Source organism: Jaculus jaculus, chromosome 6 (assembly GCF_020740685.1).
Source record: "Jaculus jaculus isolate mJacJac1 chromosome 6, mJacJac1.mat.Y.cur, whole genome shotgun sequence".
Classification (NCBI taxonomy): domain Eukaryota; kingdom Metazoa; phylum Chordata; class Mammalia; order Rodentia; family Dipodidae; genus Jaculus; species Jaculus jaculus.
Genome location: NC_059107.1, coordinates 120,919,314 through 120,934,852, shown reverse-complemented (window position 1 = coordinate 120,934,852; position 15,539 = coordinate 120,919,314). Strand labels below are relative to the sequence as shown.

Here is a 15,539-nt window from a genome sequence, read left to right as displayed (position 1 = left end):
GAAGCCCTAAACTGATGTTGATACAAATAACAACCTCTAAGATGCAGCTCACAGTAACTGAGTATTACAAATGAACAAGTCTCCATTTTCTGTGTGCTTACTGTTCTACAGGTATTATTTTGTTAGACATTTTTTAAAGATTATCTCATTTAATTCTCATGGCCAGTCCTCACTCCTTGGGTCTAATATCACCAAGTCCTGGGTATAACAATGCCCAAATCTCTCATTAATCATTCCCTCCATCACGACATTGCCATAGGCCCTATCCCCTCCAACAAACCTGCCAACTACATTTCCTTACTGAACTTCTATTCTCAAGTAGCCTTCTTCCAACCCATCCTCCACATTGCTAAAGGCTGAATCATTGCACAGTACAAGGCTCTCTATTCCTCTCCAGCATCACAACTTCTAAAACCCTGAGCAGAGCATGCCACCACAGCATTAAACGGTCTCTGTGTGCCTATCCAAAATTAATCACAATTCCTTCCAACTAAGCTACTGTTTCCAAACATACCCCTATTTCCTTTTGTAGTCACCTTTACAATGCTGGGTGTAAAAGAACACCTGAACCAAAAACAGCTGATGGGAGGAAAGGATTGATTTTGGCTTACAGTCTTGAAGGGAAGCTTCACAATGGCAGAAAAAGATGGTAGAGCATAGGCTGGACAGCAGTAAGAGTGAGCCAAGCTCTAGCAAGGAAGAGCCAGCTATAATGCAGCAAAAACCTACCCTAGAAACATACCTCCTCAAGCAAGCCCACACCTTCCAAATGGCTCCCAGCTGGTAACCAAGCATTCATAACACATGATTTTATAAGGGACATCCTATTCAAGCCACCACAGTTCCTCATGGGTCACTCCCAACACAGGTTTTTATCCTCTATACAGGCCAGACTGCTTTCCCTGTCCAGGCCTCTCACAGACTCTTAAATAACCCTCAAGACTCAAACTCTTCCTCCTATAAAGGCTTCTATGACACAAGCTCTCCCCACCCTGCTGCCACCACCCTCCCAAGAACACCAAGAGTGAAGGCATTCTTCACACTCCCAGGGTATGTGGCTCACCCTACATAAGTTTTCTGGTGTTGACAAAGAAAGTCTGGACATCCACTCCAAAGGCCTGCTATAAATGCAGCTTCATATAGTTTAGGGTATGAGATTCATATAGCTAAAGTGCACTTAGGACAGAAATTTCATCACAACAGAGAAACAGATGCATATTACTAACTAAGCAGATCCTAAATGCTATCAGAAAAAAAAATATCCCTTATCCCAGCAGCTAGACAGTGGAGCAAAAAAGCATGTGAGGTGATGATGTCAACACATCTCTCCCTGTCTTTATGGTCTCTGCCTCTCATTAGGTTCAGACCCTATTTGTGCCCACAGCATGTCTTATTTTTATAGCTCCATTGAAGCAACACAGATGACTTATTTCTTTGTCTGCCCTGCTTTGGGTGGTAATTTTCAAAAAGAAAAATCCTTAAGCCTCTTTTTCCTTTTTATTTTAATCATCATAAACATATTTTCACATTGTGTCAGGAAATGAGCAGCCATGCTAATGGCACCTAAGATACTGTGCAGACCATTAACATGTCTGAAGCAGAGAAGGACTACTATCAGTGTCTTTATCTGATTTCCTTCCTAAATGCAATGACTGATCGCTGTGCACTGGGAAGTTTTCAGATATCTTATGCACTTTCTCCAGATCTTCTAAGTACCTTCTAGAAAATATGTACTCATATGAAACTGACTCAATTACAGTTATTAAAAATAAACAAAGTCAGCACTTCAGTCGTCATGAACATAAACTTCTATTTCTTTACCCTGTGCTGTGCATAATGCTTCAATATATTACTACATTTTACCACTTTGGGTTACTATCTTTTGATTGCCACAAGCTCAAATTTTATATCAGCAAGGGAAAAAATGGCTTGAGCTTCTGAAATGAAAGTTTGCATCTGGTGCTCAATTACAAAGTTTCCCTAGCACACTATTCTTGTGGCTGACAATATAGACAGTGCCTGATAAATCCAATCACTTTGCTTAGGGTTGCATCCATTTTTCTCACCAGAATGTAAAAGGAAAAATAACTTCAAAAATCCAGGCAATGTTGCTTTAAAATTATAAGGAAAAAAGTAGGGGAAGAGGCACAAAATCCTAACCAACAGCACATGCAGAAGCTTCAGAAGACAGAAATTAATAATTTTCTCATAGTCATCAACTGACATTATTTGGATAATATTAACCATGGGTAGACAACACAGTACACAGACTGTTCCAAATGAGAAAAGCTACTGACTCAGCTAAATCATGTCCAATACACTGACCACTTAGTCACCAAGGGATTGTGGTCAAATACACAGCAAACCAGCTGGGCCAGGAATGTATCTCAGAGTATCTGCAAAGTATAGTTGTTAATGATGATGCGAGTCCTGCCTACCCAATGACTCTGACTCAGATGTGCTCTTCCTACAGTTCTTTTGGATTGGAAAAAAATAATTTATCATCATATAATAACATGGATAGGCAGGTATGCAGGAAAGGGCCAAGAGAAATGAGGTGGCACTTTCCCCACTTATTCTTCTTCAAGAGGGGATACTTTAAGAGGCTTTGGAAAACTTTTCCTAAATATTAACTCATTTTTAAGATTACCTTCAATGAAACAATATAGTCTCAAGAAATCAGGAGACCAGTTTCTTCTACAGCCAGTTTTCTTACGCAGTGACATTGTCTTCTTTAAATGATGTTTTGCATATAAAATGGATAACAGGCTTATGTTTTCCCATGTACACAAAGAGCTTAGAGCTTCTGTATTGTTGCAAACTAGACTTTCAATACTTATTTAAACTAGTGATACTTACTATGGAGCTATTACTTTCTAAAAACTGAACTCTAGCCATTCTCTAAACACTGTGGTCACTCCTTTCCTTTAGAATTCTCCAACATACTCATATCTCCCTTGCCAATATACATATTTAGAGAAGGAGAGGATGTATGGAATGTTGTACAAATTGCTCAAAGAAATGCATAGATGGAATCCTGGGCAGAACCTACCACAAGAAACATCCTTTGTAACACTTGAGGAAGAAATTGGAGATTGGGGGCAACACATCAGCTTCCACTAAAAAAAAAGAATTATTGAATCTACCTCATATCAAAACACTACCAAGAGGTTCAAGAATAGAAAGTGAAGTCCTGACCCTGATTTCCTCTTCATATTACTGCTCTAAAGCAATATTTTTCAATGTCCTGTGAGATTGCTAGTCTCTTCATATCCTTGGGACACAAATGTAGGAATATAATCTCACAAAAAAGAATAAACAGTAAGCACCCCATCTTTGCTCCTTCCAAACAATTCCTATTCCTATTATCCCTTCTGAAATAGAAAGGAGCTTTCTTCTGCCTAGTAATATATAAAACAAAACCTGGATAGAGAATATTCTTTAAATTCCTACCACTCACCTCATTCTTTCCCACCTACAAAATTTAAATGCTGTAGACTACTTATCAAGAAAGCATTAAGCTGGATGTGGTGGTGCACATGTTTAATCCCAGCACTCGGGAGGCAGAGATGGGTGGGTTGCTGAGACTACATAGTGATTCCAGATCCACCTGGGCTAAAAATTAAGACCCTATCTAAAAAAAATTATAAACTTTATATTACATGGTTTAGTGAATACAGTATGAAATGCTTCAATGAGAATATACCCTTATACTGCATTATCTTCACCTTTGCCAGGGTACGTCAAAATGAGTACATAAGGAAAAGAATTAATATTAGTTCAAGAGTACTTAGGAGGGATTGAAGATTGCTAAAATATATTACTACTATAACACTCTGATATTCTGCTTCAAAAAATATGGATACAATCATGAACCAACTTCCCACCTTGCAAATGTCCTGAACACACAGACACACAATGTCATGATAAAAAAAAAAAAATCACAAACAGACAGAAAAACATCACAATGACAGTACTACTCTGGCAGCTTCTCTTTATACAACCTGCTGCTGAAGAGAAGGTCAGGGGTATAAAAAAAAGTAATGACTTTGAAATGTGTGTCATGAAACACAGGCATTCATCAATATGCCTGACAAGAATAAGGTGAAAGCCCATTTCAGCTAGCCAGAATGATGGCTGTACATCACACTCTCCAGCAGTAAGCCAAGACAGAATGAGTATTACAAAGTTGTTATGGTAACCACATTGTATCTGGCTCCATAAAACATCAGCATTCCATCCCAGGGACTGTGCTTGTGGTGGTTTGATTCAGGTGTCCCCCATAAACTTAGGTGTTCTGAATGCTAGGTTCCCAGCTGATGGATATTTGGGAATTAATGCCTCCTGGAGGGAGTGTATTGTTGGGGGCGGGCTTATGGGCTTTATAGCCAGTTTCCCCATGCCAGTGTTTGGCACACCCTCCTGTTGCTGTGTTCCACCTTATGTTGGCCAAGGGGTGATGTCCACCTTCTGCTCATGCCATCGTTTTCCCTTGCCATCGTGGAGCTTCCCCCTCGAGCCTGTAAGCCAAAATAAATCTCTTTTTCCCAGAAGCTGCTTTTGGTTGGGTGATTTCTAACAGCAATGCAAACCGGACTGCAACAGTGCTTAAATTTCAATGTGACTCAGGGTCTCTAATCCAAATGAGACAGCTAGTGGTCACTTCCAGGGACAATAGGCCACACCAAGAATAAACCCCTCTTGAGCAGGCATCACACAGGCACACTTTGAGGCTCCAGGCCAAAGCAATCCATGTAGTGACATCATAACCAAAGAGGCAGCCTTCTCCAGCTGACTTCCTTAAGTACACACACTGTCCACAGGCGATAACAAACTGACAATTACAGACACCACTCCTAAAAGCAAACTTACAACAACAACTGTCATGCTCATTGAGCACAGGCAAAATAGTATTTAAGACGGAGGTTTTGGAATCTAAGACATACAGGTTTCAACACCAATTCCTATTCCTACCTAGGAGAAAACACTTTTCTCCACATAAACCTACCTGCAGAACAGAGGTAATCCTTCTGGGATTGTGTACTGGTGCTGAGAATGAGAATGGATTTAATCTTTTCTGCTACTGACAAGTTATATGATTTGGGGCAAGTTGCCTAACCTCTTCAAGATTCAGTCCTTTCAACTGTAAATTTAGAATACCACCCACCTCTTATAGTTGTCAAGATTACCCAGATCATTGCTCTGTCTACAGAAAAGGAGTTTACTGCTGTCCTTCTGGTGGTAGTGGTTACTACTATATAGGGCACACAAAACAATGGAAGCCCAAAGCTGTCCAGACTCTAATGTCTGGAATCTATGTTATCTTACATGGCAAAAGGGTCCCTGAGTTTATAGCTCAGTAAAGCTTCTTAAACTATGAGATGATCCCAGGTAGACACACAGTAATCACAAAGGTTCTCTTAAGGAGGAAAGGGGGCTATCATGACAAATGCCATGGGCAAAGACACAGCTGATAATAACACTGTAGGTTTTGAAAACAAGAGAAGGAACTATGTGGCTAGCCTTGAGAAATGGAAAAATATTATCAAAACAGACTCTCCTGAGCATCTAGAAGGAACACAGCACTGCTGGCATGGTCAGTTAGGGCCTTTCACCTCTATAACTGCACAATAATGAAGTTTTATTGCTTGAAAATACAACATCAGTAGTAACATTCCAGCAGGAACAGGATGCTAATGTGGTGCCTACTTGCTATATTAAATGTAAAAGTGTGGGGGAAATGCATGGCACACAGTAGGCACTGAGAAAATGATGCCCTGTGAGTTACATCTAGGGGACAGCAGAGACTAAGGGAGAGTCCAGGTGTCCCAGAACAACCATCATCACGTAGGCGTGCATTGCAGCTAATGACACCGGCAGCAAGTACATGCCTCTGCTGCATACCAAGCAGCTAGCGATGGGTTCATCCTCTAACCTTGCCTTTTCAGATGATTGCACCTGAAATAGCCCAGAGAAATAAATGAACTGGAAAGGGAGGTGCCATCAACCCAGAGCAGCTGAATTCTAAAGATGAGCAGTCCTGGACAGGAATGCCATTAGCCCAAGACGAACTTGAAATTCAGGGCCAAAGCAAAGTGTAGTACTTTAAAAAGAAATAGCCAAAGGTATGTCGACTTGCCTTGGGTCACATCCTCAACCTACATAATGAAGAAATTCCAGGGAACCCAGGTGAACACTGAGACTTTCAAGTTCAAGTGCCTGCCCTAACCAATAATGAGAAGAAAACACAAATACAGGAGGAATCGTAAAAGAAGCACTCCCCTCCCTATAGCTATTGCCAAGTGGGAATGGGGTATTAGGATTTGTCTTGATGCACATAACAGATATGGGAGGGGGATATTGCATTCATGCTACTCCTTCTGCAAGGGCTTGACTTCCTGCTGCCGGCATGCCTTTGATTTAGGGAACTACACAGACACAGAGGTTAGGGTGATGTTAGGAGTAACACTCCCAAACCATGAGCAGAAAGATGGATGTAACACCTGTAGTAAAAAGACTAGGAAGGAAGAAGAGTAAAAAAGAGCAACAAGGGGAGACAAATGTTGGATCGGCTTCCTATCACACTGGGGAACACCGTACACAAGTCAGCTGGTACTTCTGAATACAGCCTTGTTGGTATCATGAGTGTGACAAAGTCTCAACACTAGAATGGTGATTATGGAACAATCCCTTACAGCAGAGTTTTTCATGGTTGTTGTTAACACTATATCTATAAGTCACCTTAAAATACTATTCTTCAGGTTCCATGATTTCAAACAAGTCAGTGAAAAGGATAGAATAAATAAAGTATAATTCTTAGCTCAGCTCCAGATTGTGAGATAAAACATGAATGAACAAAAAATGACACAGATGGTCCACGTCAGAAGGAATGCCTTGCTAGTGAACTATGCATCCTATTGCTTCTGCTAGGATTTGAATTTCTCTGGACATGAAGATTTGGTATGACATTCCAGGTGAGGACCAATGGTGGTGGAATGACTCACAAAATGTCAGGTTTTAAAAACTGGCACTAGGGATTCCTCAGCATTGTTAGGTTAGAGATGCATCGGACGGTGATAAATCCTGCTCCCACCCATGCTTCAAAGTCAAGTTTTGTTTTATATTTTGGGCTTACTAAAGAAAGAACACATGAAAACATTTTCATGAAATCTAACTATTTCATTTCGTGAACCCACAGACACACAGAGAACTAAGGATCAGTTGACTAGTTTGACAGTCTGGGCTTTATGTCTGTAGATCACTGTGTTGTTAAGTAACAAACCTACTAAGGGAAAATCAATCATGCAATGATAATAGTTACCCAGGCTAAACTGGATAGGGATGCAAATCTGCCTATGTCCCACATTCCTATGAAGTTATGCCTATAGTAGGAAGTGTTCCCAAGGGGCTTTCTACCATGTACTACAAAACATGGCACGTGTTCCCTTACTCTGCTTCATAGTTGTCTCACGCATGGGGGGGGAGAAGAATTCCATTAAAACTTAGTAGCAAGTTTTGGGGGAAAACAACTTTGATTTTTTTGTCTTAAAATATAAATGAAATACCACAGAGCTTATTTATATGATCCTTTTGAAAAGTTGCACTGATTTTTTTTTTTTTGGTTCTTCCTATGACTACTAAACTTGGTATTAAAATCTAGATATGATCCCAAAAGAACAGAAGAATTCCCAGAAATTGCTCTGATTTCTATATTTTCAATGTTATCTTTCAGTCATTATGAGTAGCTCAAAATTCTAAAGCTGGAATTTGCTACCCTTTTTGGTATGAATAAGTCACAGAGCAGTTTCCTACTTGCTTCCCATGCTAACCCCAGGAATATCTAGACATGTATTAACAGTCCTCTTCCATTTTTAGGAGTGTCATGCACTGACAAGCCTTGCTGTTGGTGTTACAAAGACTAGTCTTCACGGATCACACCTCTGGCTTGCAGGGCAGTCACTATGATATATTTTCATAATGTGACCTCATCTATGTCTCCCTCACAGAGTCTCTGCCTTCTCCCCCAGCCCTGGGGAGTAGGTTGCATTTGGCCTATTCACAAATCAATGGGAATTCTTGTTAGCTGGCATCTTTAGGGAATGAAAAGTTACACTTCTGAAATTTAGGATGAGGCTAGGCATCATCTCATAAATGCTGACCCAGCTGCTTCATCTCAGCATAGCCAAGTGTTTGCCATATAACACTGTCTTTCAGGCATGGTAGGGCTATCACTGTCTTAAAATCAGAGAAGCTATGCCCACCTGAACATGTAGACTCAGAGAAGAAGCAGGAGATATGCAGAAATAGCTCATGAGATGTGCAAGGTCTTCCCTTCCCTGAGACACATGAGTGGCTACCAAACTACTATGGAAACCTTCTTCAGTGGTATAACCACCCATAAACTACCTCTGCTCCTGTAGGTCACTCCAATTAAACTCACTGGCTCAGCAAGCTACCCCTGGGTGGAACTGTTTGCTTCATCTGTCACTGGTACTCTATCTGAGGCAAAAAACATCTTTGTTCTCGTTTCCCCAGGAATAGTTAACACAGCATCATGCTGCCCCACATCCAGAGGCTGGCCTAGAAAATTCAGGTACAGAGACAGTAACAAGTATACCACCCTCTTTAGCAGTCTACTTCAAATATTATATACTCAAGTTCATTATCACATGCTAACATTGCTAAAATGTGACCAGATTTGACAACTTCTGATGATGCTCACCAAACTCTACAGGTGGCAAAAGAAATCTGATATCAAGTTGGGCAATTCATGAGGTACTGTATCACATCTCTGAATAGCACCTGGACTGGAACAGTAGGCCATTTTTTTTTCAACTCTTATAGCTTTAAAAATATGTATTGAGGGCTGGAGAGATGGCTTAGCAGTTAAGCGTTTACCTGTGAGCCTAAGGACCCCAATTCCAGGGTCATTTCCCCAAGACCCACATTAGCCAGATGCACAAGGGGGCACATGTGTCTGGAGTTCGTCTGCAGTGGCTGGAAGCCCTGGCGCGCCCATCCTCCCTCCCTCCCTCCCTCCCTCCCTCCCTCTCTCCCTCCCTCCTGTCCTCACCCTCGCCCTCGCCCTCTCTCTCTCTCTCTCTCTCTCTCTCTCTCTCTCTCTCTCTATCTATCTATCTGCCTCCTTCTCATTCTCTGTCAGTCTCAAATAAATAAATAAAAATGAACAAAAAATATTTTAAAAATATGTATTATATGTTCTCAGTATAAGAGATGCCTGATATGTGATTTCTTATTGCAGCTCAGGCTGCAATAGAAGTGGGAATATTGAGTAGATTATTCCACCTTGGCAAAGGCAGTACTTTAGAATTTCTTAGTTGAAATCTAAATATCTACAAGGAATGTACCTGCATTCCTGGCTCTCTTTCAATACTAACCTGCTTTTATAAATCACTCAGCCCTCCTGGGCCTAGATGAGACAAATGTGTACATATAGAGCTCACTTTGTAAGATAGCAGATCTTCTAGAAGTAGCTTAAAGCTCTCAACAGTAAATGGCTTTAAAGAAGGATCACAGGAAAGCACAACTCTTGTCTAAGAAGTCTAGGAAACTGTCCCTTTGAAAAGCTGAGGACAATGTCAGTAATGTTGAAGAGGCTGTTCTGGGCTTTTCTAAGCTTCACTTGGAATATGAAAAGATTAATGAAGTGAGAGAAATGAGAGGCTTGGTGAAGTTCTTTAGTAAGGGCCTAGGGAGGTAATGCCGAATTAATCTTTTTTTTTTTTTTTTTTCTGAACACACTCATATGTTCCCATGTCCTTTCTAAAGCAATATGCAACTATTACAAAATGTAACAAGAAAACCCAAGTAGCATGTGTCTCATGCAGATGGGATTTCAGCTGAAATGCAGGATCAAACCTAAAACACAGCTTTGACTTTGGTAGCAAAGCTTCCTTCAAGAACTATTTGTTGGGGAGGGAGGACATTCAAGGGTGTACTCTTATAGATTTATTCCTCCCTCGTCATTTGTTTGGCAGGAAAACCTGCCCTTCTTTATATAATTAGTTGATTAAAAGTGGTTTTTGATTGAACCCTAGCTAAATGAGCTTGGCTGATTGAAGGACATATTCAAACCCTTCGACTGATGATGTTTGTTGTGTTTGGAATAACCTATCTTTACTCAAGGAGAGGACAAAATAAACATTCCTATTTATACAATTTCAACCCTATAATAATATATATATTAATTCTAGAGGTAGATTTTGTTAGTCTATTTTGAGAATGAACAAAAGAATTATAGCATTTTGTATCATTCACTTCTGAGACAAATGAGCAATTCATACAATATTCATTTGAAATAAGAATGAAAACCATATCATGACTTCATTTGCCTAGGAAGTATAGAAGAGTAGGTACTGTGTAACTGTTTTACAATCACTATTGATTTTGCAGAAACGTGTTTCAAAGATGAGAAACATCAACCCCAAAACACAAGTGGAAAGGAAATGTTTTATTCCTTTATTTCTAGTGAACAAGTACATTGGCACTTTGCTCCTCCAAGTGCATTCGCTGACTTTAAAATGAGTAGATCCCTTAGTACTGGACAAAATTCCTATGATAGCTAACAGTACACAGAAGTAATGAAATATAGAATCCATGCATGCCTTTCTCAGCCAACCAAGCCTTTCTTCTTCATAAATGTCAATTCAAATGCCTAGAAATCAGTTAATGTAGATTCTAATTCTACATTAGTACTACTCACTTTCATTAATTCAAATAAACCACTGAAATTTTCTCACGTCTCAATTTAGATCCCTATAAGTCGGTAACAGACACATATAGCATGCTCTTTCTAAATCTGAAACTATTAGATGCCAAAAGACTTCAGAAAATATCAAAGGTACTATGGAACTGCAACTGATAACCGTAAGGATTTCCTATTAACATTATGTTGCCACAGGAAAATAATCCCTTATAAGCCAACTAGTGATTCTCCCAAACCAATTTGTAGAACGAGGAAATGATTTATTATATCTCATATACATGAAAAGTTAACTTCATTTAGATTGTTTTTGAAATAGGATACAAGATAGAAGTTGTTTATTTTCATCCATTAGGCATTAGGGACTTTCTGTCACCTCTTAGAGACGGTCTGACTCTGGCCACGGGCTACTTTAATTTCCCTCTACTGTCATGCCTGGCTATCATGGATACTTCATTCTATTGACCCTTTGTGTAGAAAAAAAAATCACTTGGAACAGGAAATGAATGAATTTGGCTTAAAAGTCAGATTAATTTGAAAGACAGTTGGCTGGAATAGTATATAAGTGTGCCTCTTTATACATAAAAATAATCAGTTGTCATTAAGCTGCTAGAACTTTACCATTTGAATTAAAGAGATGTTTCCAAAGACCCTGCCTACCATGCAGCAGTGGACTGCTACCTCTACAAAAGAAACTTACATCTGAATTCCACCCTGTAGCTTATCTCTCTTAGCCCAGCAAAGCTTCCTTCAATACCTGCAGAAAATACCATACCTTTTCTTGACTTGGCTACCACACACACACATAAAAAATAATAAACTGTCACTAGGATTTTAACAGTAAAGCTATTTGCTTGCATGGGTATTCACGCCCTGACCAAATCAAGATGCAAGCATGTTTACAGGCTAAATGTAAATTATTTGCTGAGCACAGAAGGAGAAAAAAATGTGATACTACACTCTTCACAATTAGAACTTGGCCAATGAATGAATTGTCTGCTGCCTGGATGCTAAATTTCAATCTATGCTTTTTCTATAGTCAAGCAAAAATTAATAAGAGAGAAAGGTCTAAACATCAGGTTTACGACACAATTTCTATTACACTGAAAGCAGTGAAGACACATAATGAAATCTTTTCCTGTCTACAAGGTCATCCTAATTCATGGAATTCATTTAAACCTTAGATCCAATTCAATATGTGTTAGTCTTCAAATAAATCCATACAGGTTCCTTACAAGAACTGTAAGAGGAGGTACAGAATGCAGATGAGAAAACCAGCTACAGTGTGGGCACCTGTAAATTGCTCCTTTTGGATAAGCAATACAAAAGGAGTCTTTTTCTAATTTAAATATCTTTTAGAGGCCAATAAACTACTTTATCAAAAAATTAAACTATAACTCTAAGAGAAAAATGAACCTAATAACATGTGCTACAAGCTAATTTTCAAGGGCTTGGATATATAATTTACCACCCACTACCTTTTCATTAATGGCACCAACTCATCATTAAGAACTTCTCTCCACTATGCTTTCCTTTGGTACTGTGTGTCACATGGCTTTAAAAGTAACAATTACTTACAATCTGCAACTAGCTCATCAAAGGAGTCAGAGTGTGATTTCTTTATATCACTCTTGAGAGATTATATGAGAAGCCACACTCATTTAGAAGTGGTGTTGCTTGCATTTATATGACAAACTAAAATGTCTCAATATTAATTGGAAAATAAATGAGATCAGACGACATTCCCACTAAAAGCTTACCATGGTTATTATCTTAAAATCTACCTGAAGAAAAAGGGAGACAATTCAAAATATTTTAACACTGCAAGGAAATCAACTGTTAATTTAAAAAAATCATAGCTATGCTATATCTATATTTTTATTATAGAAAAATAACACTGATTTGGAGGATGGGGAGATAGTTCAGTTGGTATATGCTTTCATGGAAAGCTTGAAGGACTGAGTTCCAACCCCACAGCCCCCATAATAAATAAATAAACAAACAAACAAACATATAGGTAGGTAGAGAGAGAGGTGTGACAGTATGCATTTCTAATTCCTGCACTTGGGAGATAGGGACAGCAAAATGCCTTGGGCTCTTTGGCTAGCCAGTCTAACCCACTTAGTGAGTTCTAAGCCAGTGAGAAACACTGTCTCAAAATGGTAGAAGGTACATGGGAAACGAAATTCAAGGTTGTCTTCTGGCTTCCCCTGGCACATGTAGCACACACACACATACAGACACACATTTTTTTAATAACAGGAACACACAGTGATGCATATTATGCACTTTGATATACAAGTGTCCTTGTTTCAGAATATACACAGCAGCGTTTTGTTTGTTAAATACTTTGCACTTGTTATTGCATATAATTTCACCAATCAAAACAACAAACCTTTGTTTTACCTTGTTCTGCATTTGGTAGTATAAAAAATAAATTTCAGGGGTTAGCTAAGGAAAGTATGTGAGGAATATTCAAGGGAATATTCGGACATTCAGCTTGATCATTATATACCTTTTACTGATAATTCAGCCCCCAAAGGGCAGCAGAATACAAAGCAAACCTGTACACCATGTGAATGTTCCAGATTCCAGCTCATATCACCTAGATCACATAGTTTATGAAAGTAACACTCTTTCAGAATTAGACATTCCCTGCTGTGTGCAGAATGTCTTGTGACAATTTTCTCTTGACTAATGCTAACATCCAGTAATGCTAACTGGAGGGTGGAGTTTCATTACCCCACCAAATTTAACTAATCTGTAAGTGCCCCACATGTTTGTCTTCTACACTAGTGATTTTTCAAGTAGTATCACTACTCATTTTTACACATTTTTTTATTTTTACTCATTTATTTGAGAGTTAGAAAGAGAGGCAGCGACAAAGAGAGAGAATGGATGTACCAGGGCCTCCTCCAGTAGCTGCAAATGAACTCCAGATGCATATGCCATCTTGTGAATCTGGCTTATGTGGGTCCTGTGGAATTAAACCTGGTTCCTTTGGCTTTGTGGACAAGCACCTTAACCACTAAACCATCTCTCTAGCCCTCACTACTTATTTTTAATTATCCTTCCACAAACAAGTAATAAGATAATCATAGATTTCTAGAAATGTTTAGAACTCACCTTAATATACAACACAACTCTCTTTTAAGACTCTTTCAGTTCCTATATTGCCAACTTATTCTTAAACATATAGCTTCTATATTTCATGATATTAAAATGAATGATAACTGTATATTTTATAGTAAGTAACTTCTTTAATATTCATGGCCCATGTCATCCTCATAACAATTCTAAGACCACTGCTACTGTCATCTCTACTTTGTAAATGAAGAAATTGATCTACCAATTCACAACATGCATAACATAGGTTATATGGTAAAAACTCAGGTACTGCTTCTAAAGTGAACATTTTTATATTAATATCTTAATAGTCCCAGTCTGTTCTCAGAAGACATTATATCTATGTTGTTCCTGTTGGACATTCTTCAGTGATCTCTGGTATCACAAAATCAAGTGTAATCTCAAACTGGGCTGTGTACCCTTCCAGCAGCATCATGCTGCAAATCTATGTCCTTCTGGCATATTCTGCACTCGTAGGGACTAATTGTCTCAAAACTTTTTAAGTTCCCTTATGTCTTTGTACACTTGTAGAGTCACATCTTGAAACATCGCCCCCCCCACACACACACACTCCACTGTGGCCATCTGGCATTTCCCCACTCATTTTTCATGACTCATTTCAAGTATCAATCTGAGCATTCTTCCCCAGTGCCTAGCCAGCCAAGCAGAATTATTACATCCACCTCTGCTTTTTATATTCCTTCTCCATGCATGCAGTACAATGGTAAAAGTTTAATATCAAAAACTTCTCAAGTAAAAAAAACAAAAACTTGCCGCTCTCTTATCTGCACCAAGATTGTTAAGAACAACTATTTTGCCTTTCATCACTAAGAAGAATAGATATGTTCAAGAACATGCAGAGTAATGAAGTACAAGTGGCCTGAATGGAATCTATCAAAAAAAAAAAAATTCCCCTAAATATAAGCTCTAAAATTTCTAGGATTCTGGTTGGAAGGTTTTAACTATGAAAATGCAACTAACAAAAATAATTCCCATGTCTACAGAGAACAAACTACATGGAATTCATGTTACACAAGATTGTACAGAACTTTAACTGGCAGCACAAGTCCAAAGCAGAAAATGTTTGGCCCATGTAGGACATATCTAGCTAAATATGACTTAAGTGTACAGAGAGAATGGTCAGACATGAAGGTAAAAATGAATACTAAAGGCCTTTGTGTTAACACACTAAAAATTTTCTTCTTATATACTTAGCTTCTCCCACTTACCTATTATAAGACTGCTGTGGTTTAAATGTATGGCCCCACAGACTCAGACTTGAATAATGGAGAAGTGTGTCACTGGGGGTGGATATTAAATCCAGTCCTAAGGTGTTTGGAGCTCTGATTGTTTGTGCTTGCTGGTGTTGGTGTCTGCTGGTTGTTTGGTAATGTATCTCTTAGATCTATGGAACGGAACCAATTCCTTCTGCCATTGCTGGTATTCCCCTGGAATTTTTAAGTCTGAAATAAACCCTTTCCTCCAATAAGCTGTTTTTGGTTGGGTATTTGTCCAGCAATATGGAAGCTGACTACAACAAAAGTCCTTCATTTTGCCTCTGCATGTCCAAATGCTGCTCTTACTAAGTCAAAGACACTTCCTATAGTAAGCATTCTGCATTTTCCCCCTCCAAGGACCTCCTCTCTTTTATCAGCTCCACTGTACAGATGTTGACATTTGTCTCCAGGTC

At 38.9% G+C, this 15,539-nt stretch overlaps 1 protein-coding gene across 4 annotated transcripts in view; it reads right to left on the bottom strand.

The window, feature by feature from the left end:
• The window catches only part of Nav3 (neuron navigator 3), an 830,635-nt gene that overhangs the window by 802,595 nt on the left and 12,501 nt on the right, over nucleotides 1–15,539 (bottom strand). The gene's annotated exons all lie outside the window — the stretch shown is intronic.